The sequence below is a fragment of the Chiloscyllium plagiosum genome, unplaced genomic scaffold (genome assembly GCF_037043375.1).
Source record: "Chiloscyllium plagiosum isolate Xiang-an unplaced genomic scaffold, Cpla_swu_hap1 HiC_scaffold_21, whole genome shotgun sequence".
NCBI lineage: Eukaryota > Metazoa > Chordata > Chondrichthyes > Orectolobiformes > Hemiscylliidae > Chiloscyllium > Chiloscyllium plagiosum.
In genome coordinates this window covers 86,701,064-86,713,231 of record NW_028270159.1, presented here as the reverse complement: position 1 = coordinate 86,713,231, position 12,168 = coordinate 86,701,064, and positions in this window count along the sequence as shown.

The following is a 12,168-nucleotide window of genomic DNA, read 5'->3' as shown; positions in this document are numbered from 1 at the left end:
TCCCCCTCGCTGTGTGCGTGCGTGTCCCTCCCTCGCTGTGTGTGTGCGTGTCCCTCCCTCGGTGTGTGTGTGTCCCTATCTGGCTATGTGTGTGTGTGTGTATCTCCCTCGCTGTGAGTGTGTGTGTCACTCCATCGCTGTGAGTGTGTGTCCCTCCCTCGCTGTGTGTGTGTGTGTCCCTCCCTCGCTGTGTGTGTGCGTGTGTGTCCCTCCCCCGCTGAGTTTGTGTGTGTCTCCACCTCGCTGTGTGCCTGCGTATCCCTCCCTCGCTGGGTGTGCGTGTCCCTCCCTCGCTGTGTGTGAGCGTGTCCCTCCCTCGCTGTGTGTGAGCGTGTCCCTCCCTCGCTGTGTGTGAGCATGTCCCTCCCACCCTGTGTGTGAGCATGTCCCTCCCTCGCTGTGTGTGAGCTTGTCCCTCCCTCGCTGTGTGTGAGCGTGTCCCTCCCTCGCTGTGTGTGCGTATCCCTGCCTCGCTGTGTGTGAGCGTGTCCCTCCCTCGCTGTGTGTGAGCGTGTCCCTCCCTCGCTGTGTATGCGCGTGTCCCGCCCTCGCTGTGTGTGAGCCTGTCCCCCCAACGCTGTGTGTGTGAGTGTCCCTCCCTCACTGTGTGTGCGTGTCCCTCCCTCGCTGTGTGTGTGTGTGTCCCTCCCTCGCTGTGTGTGAGCGTGTCCCTCCCTCGCTGTGTGTACGTGTCCCTCCCACGCTGTGTGTGTGTGTGTCCCTCCCTCGCTGTGTGTGTGTGTGTGTCCCTCCCTCACTGTGTGTGCGTGTCCCTCCCTCGCTGTGTGTGTGTGTGTCCGTCCCTCGCTGTGTGTGACCGTGTCCCTCCCTCGCTGTGTGTGAGCCTGTCCCTCCCACGCTGTGTGTGAGCCTGTCCCTCCGTCGCTGTGTGTGAGCGTGTCCCTCCCTCGCTGTGTGTGAGCGTGTCCCTCCCTCACTCTGTGTGTGCGTGTCCCTCCCTCGCTGTGTGTAAGCGTGTCCCTCCCTCGCTGTGTGTGAGCGTGCCCCTCCCTCGCTGTGTGTGAGCCTGTCCCTCCCACGCTGTGTGTGAGCGTATCCCTCCCTCGCTGTGTGTGAGCGTGTCCCTCCCTCGCTGTGTGTGCGTGTCCCTCCATCGCTGTGTGTGAGCGTGTCCCTCCCTCGCTGTGTGTGTGCGTTTCCCTCCCTCGCTGTGTGTGTGCGTGTCCCTCCCTCGCTGTGTGTGAATGTGTCCCTCCCTCGCTGTGTGTGTGTGTCCCTCCCTCGCTGTGTGTGTGTGTGTGTCCCTCCCTCACTGTGTGTGAATGTGTCCCTCCCTCGCTGTGTGTGTGTGTGTCCCTCCCTCGCTGTGTGTGTGTGTCCCTCCCTCGCTGTGTGTGTGTGTCCCTCCCTCGCTGTGTGTGAATGTGTCCCTCCCTCGCTGTGTGTGTGTGTGTCCCTCCCTCGCTGTGTGTGTGTGTCCCTCCCTCGCTGTGTGTGTGCGTGTCCCTCCCTCGCTGTGTGTGAATGTGTCCCTCCCTCGCTGTGTGTGTGTGTGTCCCTCCCTCGCTGTGTGTGTGTGTCCTTCCCTCGCTTGTGTGAGCGTGTCCCTCCCTCGCTGTGTGCGCGTTTCCCTCCCTCGCTGTGTGTGCGTGTCCCTCCCTCGCTGTGTGTGCGTATCCCTCCCTCGCTGTGTGTGAGCGTGTCCCTCCCTCGCTGTGTGTGAGCATGTCCCTCCCTCGCTGTGTGTGAGTATGTCCCTCCCTCGCTGTGTGTGAGCGTTTCCCTCCCTCGCTGTTGGTGAGCGTGTCCCTCCCTCGCTGTGTGTGCGTGTCCCTCCCTCGCTGTGTGTGCGTGTCGCTCCCTCGCTGTGTGTGAGCGTGTCCCTCCCTCGCTGTGTGTGAGCGTGTCGCTCCCACGCTGTGTGTGAGCATGTCCCTCCCTCGCTGCGTGTGAGCATGTCCCTCCCTCGCTGTGTGTGAGCGTGTCCCTCACTCGCTGTGTGTGAGCGTGTCCCTCCCTCGCTGTGAGCGTGCGTGTCCCTCCCTCGCTGTGTGTGTGCGTATCCCTCCCTCGCTGTGTGTGAGCGTGTCCCTCCCTCGCTGTGTGCGCATTTCCCTCCATCGCTGTGTGTGCGTGTCCCTCCCTCGCTGTGTGTGCGTATCTCTCCCTCGCTGTGTGTGAGCGTGTCCCTCCCTCGCTGTGTGTGAGCATGTCCCTCCCTCGCTGTGTGTGAGCATGTCCCTCCCTCGCTGTGTGTGAGCGTGTCCCTCCCTCGCTGTGTGTGAGCGTGTCCCTCCCTCGCTGTGTGTACGTGTCCCTCCCACGCTGTGTGTGTGTGTGTCCCTCCCTCGCTGTGTGTGTGTGTGTCCCTCCCTCACTGTGTGTGCGTGTCCCTCCCTCGCTGTGTGTGTGTGTGTCCATCCCTCGCTGTGTGTGACCGTGTCCCTCCCTCGCTGTGTGTAAGCCTGTCCCTCCCACGCTGTGTGTGAGCCTGTCCCTCCCTCGCTGTGTGTGAGCGTGTCCCTCCCTCGCTGTGTGTGAGCGTGCCCCTCCCTCACTGTGTGTGAGCCTGTCCCTCCCACGCTGTGTGTGAGCGTATCCCTCCCTCGCTGTGTGTGAGCGTATCCTTCCCTCGCTGTGTGTGAGCGTGTCCCTCCCTCGCTGTGTGTGCGTGTCCCTCCATCGCTGTGTGTGAGCGTGTCCCTCCCTCGCTGTGTGTGTGCGTTTCCCTCCCTCGCTGTGTGTGTGCGTGTCCCTCCCTCGCTGTGTGTGAATGTGTCCCTCCCTCGCTGTGTGTGTGTGTCCCTCCCTCGCTGTGTGTGTGTTTCCCTCCCTCGCTGTGTGTGTGTGTCCCTCCCTCGCTGTGTGTGTGCGTGTCCCTCCCTCGCTGTGTGTGAATGTGTCCCTCCCTCGCTGTGTGTGTGTGTGTCCCTCCCTGACTGTGTGTGTGTGTCCCTCCCTCGCTGTGTGTGTGTGTGTGTCCCTCCCTCGCTGTGTGTGAATGTGTCCCTCCCTCGCTGTGTGTGTGTGTCCCTCTCTCGCTGTGTGTGTCTGTCACTCCCTCGCTGTGTGTGTGCGTGTCCCACCCTCGCTGTGTGTGTGCGTGTCCCTCCCTCGCTGTGTGTGTGCGTGTCCCTCCATCGCTGTGTGTGTGTGTCCCTCCCTCGCTCTGTGTGTGCGTGTCCCTCCCTCGCTGTGTGTGAGCGTGTCCCTCCCTCGCTGTGTGTGAGCGTGTCCCTCCCTCGCTGTGTGTGAGCGTGTTCCTCCCTCGCTGTGTGTGAGCGTGTCCCTCCCTCGCTGTGTGTGAGCCTGTCCCTCCCACGCTGTGTGTGAGCGTATCCCTCCCTCGCTGTGTGTGAGCGTGTCCCTCCCTCGCTGTGTGTGAGCGTGTCCCTCCTTCGCTGTGTGTGAGCGTGTCCCTCCCTCGCTGTGTGTGAGCGTGTCCCTCCCTCGCTGTGTGTGTGCGTGTCCCACCCTCGCTGTGTGTGTGCGTGTCCCTCCCTCGCTGTGTGTGCGCGTGTCCCTCCCTCGCTGTGTGTGTGCGTGTCCCTCCCTCGCTGTGTGTGTGTGTGTCCCGCCCTCGCTGTGTGTGTGTGTCCCTCCCTCGCTGTGTGTGTGTGTCCCTCCCTCGCTGTTTGTGAAAGTGTCCCTCCCTCGCTGTGTGTGTGTGTGTCCCTCCCTCTCTGTGTGTGTGTGTCCCTCCCTCGCTGTGTGTGTGTGTCCCTCCCTCGCTGTGTGTGTGTGTGTGTGTCCCTCCCCCGCTGAGTTTGTGTGTGTCTCCCCCTCGCTGTGTGCGTGCGTGTCCCTCCCTCGCTGTGTGTGTGCGTGTCCCTCCCTCGGTGTGTGTGTGTCCCTCACTGGCTATGTGTGTGTGTGTGTATTTCCCTCGCTGTGAGTGTGTGTGTCACTCCATCGCTGTGAGTGTGTGTCCCTCCCTCGCTGTGTGTGTGTGTGCCTCCCTCGCTGTGTGTGTGCGTGTGTGTCCCTCCCCCGCTGGGTTTGTGTGTGTCTCCCCCTCGCTGTGTGCCTGCGTGTCCCTCCCTCGCTGTGTGTGCGTGTCCCTCCCTCGCTGTGTGTGAGCGTGTCCCTCCCTCGCTGTGTGTGAGCATGTCCCTCCCACCCTGTGTGTGAGCATGTCCCTCCCTCGCTGTGTGTGAGCGTGTCCCTCCCTCGCTGTGTGTGCGTATCCCTGCCTCGCTGTGTGTGAGCGTGTCCCTCCCTCGCTGTGTGTGAGCGTGTCCCTCCCTCGCTGTGTATGCGCGTGTCCCGCCCTCGCTGTGTGTGAGCCTGTCCCCCCAACGCTGTGTGTGAGAGTGTCCCTCCCTCGCTGTGTGTGAGCGTGTCCCTCCCTCACTGTGTGTGAGCGTGTCCCTCCCTCGCTGTGAGTGTGCGTGTCCCTCCCTCGCTGTGTGTGTGTGAGTGTCCCTCCCTCACTGTGTGTGCGTGTCCCTCCCTCGCTGTGTGTGTGTGTGTCCCTCCCTCGCTGTGTGTGAGCGTGTCCCTCCCTCGCTGTGTGTACGTGTCCCTCCCACGCTGTGTGTGTGTGTGTCCCTCCCTCGCTGTGTGTGTGTGTGTGTCCCTCCCTCACTGTGTGTGCGTGTCCCTCCCTCGCTGTGTGTGTGTGTGTGTCCGTCCCTCGCTGTGTGTGACCGTGTCCCTCCCTCGCTGTGTGTGAGCCTGTCCCTCCCACGCTGTGTGTGAGCCTGTCCCTCCCTCGCTGTGTGTGAGCGTGTCCCTCCCTCGCTGTGTGTGAGCGTGTCCCTCCCTCACTCTGTGTATGCGTGTCCCTCCCTCGCTGTGTGTAAGCGTGTCCCTCCCTCGCTGTGTGTGAGCGTGCCCCTCCCTCGCTGTGTGTGAGCCTGTCCCTCCCACGCTGTGTGTGAGCGTATCCCTCCCTCGCTGTGTGTGAGCGTGTCCTTCCCTCGCTGTGAGTGAGCGTGTCCCTCCTTCGCTGTGTGTGAGCGTGTCCCTCCCTCGCTGTGTGTGCGTGTCCCTCCATCGCTGTGTGTGAGCGTGTCCCTCCCTCGCTGTGTGTGTGCGTTTCCCTCCCTCGCTGTGTGTGTGCGTGTCCCTCCCTCGCTGTGTGTGAATGTGTCCCTCCCTCGCTGTGTGTGTGTCCCTCCCTCGCTGTGTGTGTGTCCCTCCCTCACTGTGTGTGAATGTGTCCCTCCCTCGCTGTGTGTGTGTGTGTCCCTCCCTCGCTGTGTGTGTGTGTCCCTCCCTCGCTGTGTGTGTGTGTGTCCCTCCCTCGCTGTGTGTGTGTGTCCCTCCCTCGCTGTGTGTGTGCGTGTCCCTCCCTCGCTGTGTGTGAATGTGTCCCTCCCTCGCTGTGTGTGTGTGTGTCCCTCCCTCGCTGTGTGTGTGTGTCCTTCCCTCGCTTGTGTGAGCGTGTCCCTCCCTCGCTGTGTGCGCGTTTCCCTCCCTCGCTGTGTGTGCGTGTCCCTCCCTCGCTGTGTGTGCGTATCCCTCCCTCGCTGTGTGTGAGCGTGTCCCTCCCTCGCTGTGTGTGAGCATGTCCCTCCCTCGCTGTGTGTGAGTATGTCCCTCCCTCGCTGTGTGTGAGCGTGTCCCTCCCTCGCTGTTGGTGAGCGTGTCCCTCCCTCGCTGTGTGTGCGTGTCCCTCCCTCGCTGTGTGTGCGTGTCCCTCCCTCGCTGTGTGTGAGCGTGTCCCTCCCTCGCTGTGTGTGAGCGAGTCGCTCCCACGCTGTGTGTGAGCATGTCCCTCCCTCGCTGCGTGTGAGCATGTCCCTCCCTCGCTGTGTGTGAGCGTGTCCCTCACTCGCTGTGTGTGAGCGTGTCCCTCCCTCGCTGTGAGCGTGCGTGTCCCTCCCTCGCTGTGTGTGTGCGTATCCCTCCCTCGCTGTGTGTGAGCGTGTCCCTCCCTCGCTGTGTGCGCGTTTCCCTCCATCGCTGTGTGTGCGTGTCCCTCCCTCGCTGTGTGTGCGTATCTCTCCCTCGCTGTGTGTGAGCGTGTCCCTCCCTCGCTGTGTGTGAGCATGTCCCTCCCTCGCTGTGTGTGAGCATGTCCCTCCCTCGCTGTGTGTGAGCGTGTCCCTCCCTCGCTGTGTGTGAGCGTGTCCCTCCCTCGCTGAGTGTGTGTATCCCTGACTCGCTGTGTGTGAGCGTGTCCCTCCCTCGCTGTGTGTGAGCGTGTCCCTCCCTCGCTGTGTGTGCGTATCCCTGACTCGCTGTGTGTGAGCATGTCCCTCCCTCGCTGTGTGTGCGTGTCCCTCTCTCGCTGTGTGTGAGCGTGTCCCTCCCTCGCTGTGTGTGAGCGTGTCCCTCCCTCGCTGTGTGTGAGCATGTCCCTCCCTCGCTGTGTGTGAGCATGTCCCTCCCTCGCTGTGTGTGAGCGTGTCCCTCCCTCGCTGTATGTGAGCGTGTCCCTCCCTCGCTGTGTGTGCGTATCCCTGCCTCGCTGTTTGTGAGCGTGTCCCTCCCTCGCTGTGTGTGAGCGTGTCCCTCCCTCGCTGTGCATGCGCGTGTCCCGCCCTCGCTGTGTGTGAGCCTGTCCCCCCCACGCTGTGTGTGAGAGTCTCCCTCCCTCGCTGTGTGTGAGCGTGTCCCTCCCTCGCTGTGTGTACGTATCGCTCCCTCGCTGTGTGTATGTGTCCCTCCCACGCTGTGTGTGTCTGTGTCACTCCCTCGCTGTGTGTGTGTGTGTGTGTCCCTCCCTCACTGTGTGTGCGTGTCCCGCCCTCGCTGTGTGTGTGTGTCCGTCCCTCGCTGTGTGTGACCGTGTCCCTCCCTCGCTGTGTGTGAGCCTGTCCCTCCGTCGCTGTGTGTGAGCGTGTCCCTCCCTCGCTGTGTGTGAGCGTGTCCCTCCCTCGCTCTGTGTGTGCGTGTCCCTCCCTCGCTGTGTGTACGTGTCCCTCCCTCGCTGTGTGTGAGCGTGTCCCGCCCTCGCTGTGTGTGAGCCTGTCCCCCCCACGCTGTGTGTGAGAGTCTCCCTCCCTCGCTGTGTGTGAGCGTGTCCCTCCCTCACTGTATGTGCGTGTCCCTCCCTCGCTGTGTGTGCGTATCCCTGCCTCGCTGTGTGTGAGCGTGTCCCTCCCTCGCTGTGTGTGAGCGTGTCCCTCCCTCGCTGTGCATGCGCGTGTCCCGCCCTCGCTGTGTGTGAGCCTGTCCCCCCCACGCTGTGTGTGAGAGTCTCCCTCCCTCGCTGTGTGTGAGCGTGTCCCTCCCTCGCTGTGTGTACTTGTCCCTCCCTCGCTGTGTGTATGTGTCCCTCCCACGCTGTGTGTGTCTGTGTCACTCCCTCGCTGTGTGTGTGTTTGTGTCCCTCCCTCACTGTGTGTGCGTGTCCCTCCCTCGCTGTGTGAGTGTGTGTCCCTCCCTCGCTGTGTGTACGTGTCCCTCCCATGCTGTGTGTGTGTGTGTCCCTCCCTCGCTGTGTGTGTGTGTGTGTGTCCCTCCCTCACTGTGTGTGCGTGTCCCTCCCTCGCTGTGTGTGTGTGTCCGTCCCTCGCTGTGTGTGACCGTGTCCCTCCCTCGCTGTGTGTGAGCCTGTCCCTCCCACGCTGTGTGTGAGCCTGTCCCTCCCTCGCTGTGTGTGAGCGTGTCCCTCCCTCTCTGTGTGTGAGCGTGTCCCTCCCTCGCTCTGTGTGTGCGTGTCCCTCCCTCGCTGTGTGTACGTGTCCCTCCCACGCTGTGTGTGTGTGTGTCCCTCCCTCGCTGTGTGTGTGTGTGTGTCCCTCCCTCACTGTGTGTGCGTGTCCCTCCCTCGCTGTGTGTGTGTGTCCGTCCCTCGCTGTGTGTGACCGTGTCCCTCCCTCGCTGTCTGTGAGCCTGTCCCTCCCTCGCTGTGTGTGAGCCTGTCCCTGCCTCGCTGTGTGTGAGCGTGTCCCTCCCTCGCTGTGTGTGTGCGTTTCCCTCCCTCGCTGTGTGTGTGCGTGTCCCTCCCTCGCTGTGTGTGAATGTGTCCCTCCCTCGCTGTGTGTGTGTGTGTCCCTCCCTCGCTGTGTGCGTGTGTCCCTCCCTCGCTGTGTGTGTGTGTGTCCCTCCCTCGCTGTGTGTGAGCGTGTCCCTCCCTCGCTGTGTGTGAGCGTGTCCCTCCCTCGCTCTGTGTGTGCGTGTCCCTCCCTCGCTGTGTGTACGTGTCCCTCCCACGCTGTGTGTGTGTGTGTCCCTTCCTCGCTGTGTGTGTGTGTGTGTCCCTCCCTCACTGTGTGTGCGTGTCCCTCCCTCGCTGTGTGTGTGTGTCCGTCCCTCGCTGTGTGTGACCGTGTCCCTCCCTCGCTGTGTGTGAGCCTGTCCCTCCCTCGCTGTGTGTGAGCCTGTCCCTGCCTCGCTGTGTGTGAGCGTGTCCCTCCCTCGCTGTGTGTGTGCGTTTCCCTCCCTCGCTGTGTGTGTGCGTGTCCCTCCCTCGCTGTGTGTGAATGTGTCCCTCCCTCGCTGTGTGTGTGTGTGTCCCTCCCTCGCTGTGTGTGTGTGTCCCTCCCTCGCTGTGTGTGTGTGTGTGTCCCTCCCACGCTGTGTGTGAATGTGTCCCTCCCTCGCTGTGTGTGTGTGTGTCCCTCCCTCGCTGTGTGTGTGTGTCCCTCCCTCGCTGTGTGTGCGTGTCCCTCCCTCGCTGTGTGTGCGTATCCCTCCCTCGCTGTGTGTGAGCGTGTCCCTCCCTCGCTGTGTGTGAGCATGTCCCTCCCTCGCTGTGTGTGAGTATGTCCCTCCCTCGCTGTGTCTGAGCGTGTCCCTCCCTCGCTGTTGGTGAGCGTGTCCCTCCCTCGCTGTGTGTGCGTGTCCCTCCCTCGCTGTGTGTGCGTGTCCCTCCCTCGCTGCGTGTGAGCGTGTCCCTCCCTCGCTGTGTGAGAGCGTGTCGCTCCCACGCTGTGTGTGAGCATGTCCCTCCCTCGCTGCGTGTGAGCATGTCCCTCCCTCGCTGTGTGTGAGCGTGTCCCTCCCTCGCTGTGTGTGAGCGTGTCCCTCCCTCGCTGTGTGTGCGTATCCCTGCCTTGCTGTGTGTGAGCGTGTCCATCCCTCGCTGTGTATGCGCGTGACCCGCCCTCGCTGTGTGTGAGCCTGTCCCCCCCACACTGTGTGTGAGAGTGTCCCTCCCTCGCTGTGTGTGAGCGTGTCCCTCCCTCACTGTGTGTGAGCGTGTCCCTCCCTCGCTGTGAGTGTGCTTGTCCCTTCCTCGCTGTGTGTGCGTGTCCCTCCCTCGCTGTGTGTGAGCGTGTCCCTCACTCGCTGTGTGTGAGCGTGTCCCTCCCTCGCTGTGTGTGAGCATGTCCCTCCCACGCTGTGTGTGAGCATGTCCCTCCCTCGCTGTGTGTGAGCGTGTCCCGCCCTCGCTGTGTGTGAGCGTGTCCCTCCCTCGCTGTGTGCGTATCCCTCCCTCGCTGTGTGTGCGTGTCCCTCCCTCGCTGTGTGTGCGTGTCCCTCCCTCGCTGTGTTTGTGCGTGTCCCTCCCTCGCTGTGTGTGCGTGTCCCTCCCTCGCTGTGTGTGCGTGTCCCTCCCTCGCTGTGTGTGCGTGTCCCTCCCTCGCTGTGTGAGCCTGTCCCTCCCTCGCTGTGTTTGTGCGTGTCCCTCCCTCGCTGTGTTTGTGCGTGTCCCTCCCTCGTTATGTTTGTGCGTGTCCCTCCCTCGCTGTGTGTGAGTGTGTGTGTGTGCACGTGTCCCTCCCTCGCTGTGTGTGCGTGTCCCTCCCTCGCTGTGTGTGCGTGTCCCTCCCTCGCTGTGTGTGTGTCCCTCCCTCGCTGTGTGTGATTTTGTCCCTCCCTCGCTGTGTGTGCGTGTCCCTCCCTCGCTGTGCGTGTGTGTCCCTCCCTCGCTGTGTGTGCGTGACCCTCCCTCGCTGTGTGTGTGTGTGTGTGTATGTCCCTCCCTCGCTATGTGTGTGTGTCTCCCTCGCTGTGAGTGTGTGTGTCTTTCACTCGCTGAGAATGTGTGTGTCCCTCCCTCGCTGTGTGTGTGTGTGTGTGTGTCACTCCCTCGCTGTGTGTGTGTGTGTGTGTGTGTGTTTCCCTCCCTCGCTGTGTGTGTGTGTCCCTCCCTCGCTGTGTGTGTGTGGGTGTGCGTGACCTCCCTCTCTGTATGTGCGTGACCCTCCCTTGCTGTGTGCGCGTGTCGCTCCCTCGCTGTGTGCACGTGTCCCTCCCTCGCTGTGTGTGCGTGTCCCTCCCTCGCTGTGTGTGCGTATCCCTCCCTCGCTGTGTGTGAACGTGTCCCTCCCTCGCTGTGTGTGAGCGTGTCCCTCCCTCGCTGTGTGTGATCATGTCCCTCCCTCGCTGTGTGTGAGCATGTCCCTCCCTCGCTGTGTGTGAGCGTGTCCCTCCCTCGCTGTCTGTGAGCGTGTCCCTCCCTCGCTGTGTGTGCGTATCCCTGCCTCGCTGTGTGTGAGCGTGTCCCTCCCTCGCTGTGTGTGCGTGTCCCTCCCTCGCTGTGTGTGCGTGTCCCTCCCTCGCTGTGTGTGAGCGTGTCCCTCCCTCGCTGTGTGTGAGCGTGTCCCTCCCTCGCTGTGTGTGAGCATGTCCCTCCCTCGCTGTGTGTGAGCATGTCCCTCCCTCGCTGTGTGTGAGCGTGTCCCTCCCTCGCTGTGTGTGAGCGTGTCCCTCCCTCGCTGTGTGTGCGTATCCCTGCCACGCTGTGTGTGAGCGTGTCCCTCCCTCGCTGTGTGTGAGCGTGTCCCTCCCTCGCTGTGTATGCGCGTGTCCCGCCCTCGCTGTGTGTGAGCCTGTTCCCCCACGCTGTGTGTGAGAGTGTCCCTCCCTCGCTGTGTGTGAGCGTGTCCCTCCCTCACTGTGTGTGAGCGTGTCCCTCCCTCGCTGTGAGTGTGCGTGTCCCTCCCTCGCTGTGTGTGTGCGTGTCCCTCCCTCGCTGTGTGTGTGCGTGTCCCTCCCTCGCTGTGTGTGAGCGTGTCCCTCCCTCTCTGTGAGTGTGCGTGTCCCTCCCTCGCTGTGTGTGTGCGTATCCCTCCCTCGCTGTGTGTGAGCGTGTCCCTCCCTCGCTGTGTGCGCGTTTCCCTCCCTCGCTGTGTGTGCGTGTCCCTCCCTCGCTGTGTGTGCGTCTCCCTCCCTCGCTGTGTGTGAGCGTGTCCCTCCCTCGCTGTGTGTGAGCATGTCCCTCCCTCGCTGTGTGTGAGCATGTCCCTCCCTCGCTGTGTGTGAGCGTGTCCCTCCCTCGCTGTTGGTGAGCGTGTCCCTCCCTCGCTGTGTGTGCGTATCCCTGACTCGCTGTGTGTGAGCGTGTCCCTCCCTCGCTGTGTGTGCGTGTCCCTCCCTCGCTGTGTGTGCGTGTCCCTCCCTCGCTGTGTGTGAGCGTGTCCCTCCCTCGCTGTGTGTGAGCGTGTCCCTCCCTCGCTGTGTGTGAGCATGTCCCTCCCTCGCTGTGTGTGAGCATGTCCCTCCCTCGCTGTGTGTGAGCGTGTCCCTCCCTCGCTGTTGGTGAGCGTGTCCCTCCCTCGCTGTGTGTGCGTATCCCTGACTCGCTGTGTGTGAGCGTGTCCCTCCCTCGCTGTGTGTGCGTGTCCCTCCCTCGCTGTGTGTGAGCGTGTCCCTCCCTCGCTGTGTGTGAGCGTGTCCCTCCCTCGCTGTGTGTGAGCATGTCCCTCCCTCGCTGTGTGTGAGCATGTCCCTCCCTCGCTGTGTGTGACCGTGTCCCTCCCTCGCTGTGTGTGAGCGTGTCCCTCCCTCGCTGTGTGTGCGTATCACTGCCTCGCTGTGTGTGAGAGTGTCCCTCCCTCGCTGTGTGTGAGCGTGTCCATCCCTCACTGTGTGTGCGTGTCCCTCCCTCGCTGTGTGTATGTGTCCCTCCCACGCTGTGTGTGTGTGTGTGTGCCTCCCTCGCTGTGTGTGAGCATGTCCCTCCCTCGCTGTGTGTGAGTATGTCCCTCCCTCGCTGTGTCTGAGCGTGTCCCTCCCTCGCTGTTGGTGAGCGTGTCCCTCCCTCGCTGTGTGTGCGTGTCCCTCCCTCGCTGTGTGTGCGTGTCCCTCCCTCGCTGTGTGTGAGCGTGTCCCTCCCTCGCTGTGTGAGAGCGTGTCGCTCCCACGCTGTGTGTGAGCATGTCCCTCCCTCGCTGCGTGTGAGCATGTCCCTCCCTCGCTGTGTGTGAGCGTGTCCCTCCCTCGCTGTGTGTGAGCGTGTCCCTCCCTCGCTGTGTGTGCGTATCCCTGCCTCGCTGTGTGTGAGCGTGTCCATCCCTCGCTGTGTATGCGCGTGACCCGCCCTCGCTGTGTGTGAGCCTGTCCCCCCCACACTGTGTGTGAGAG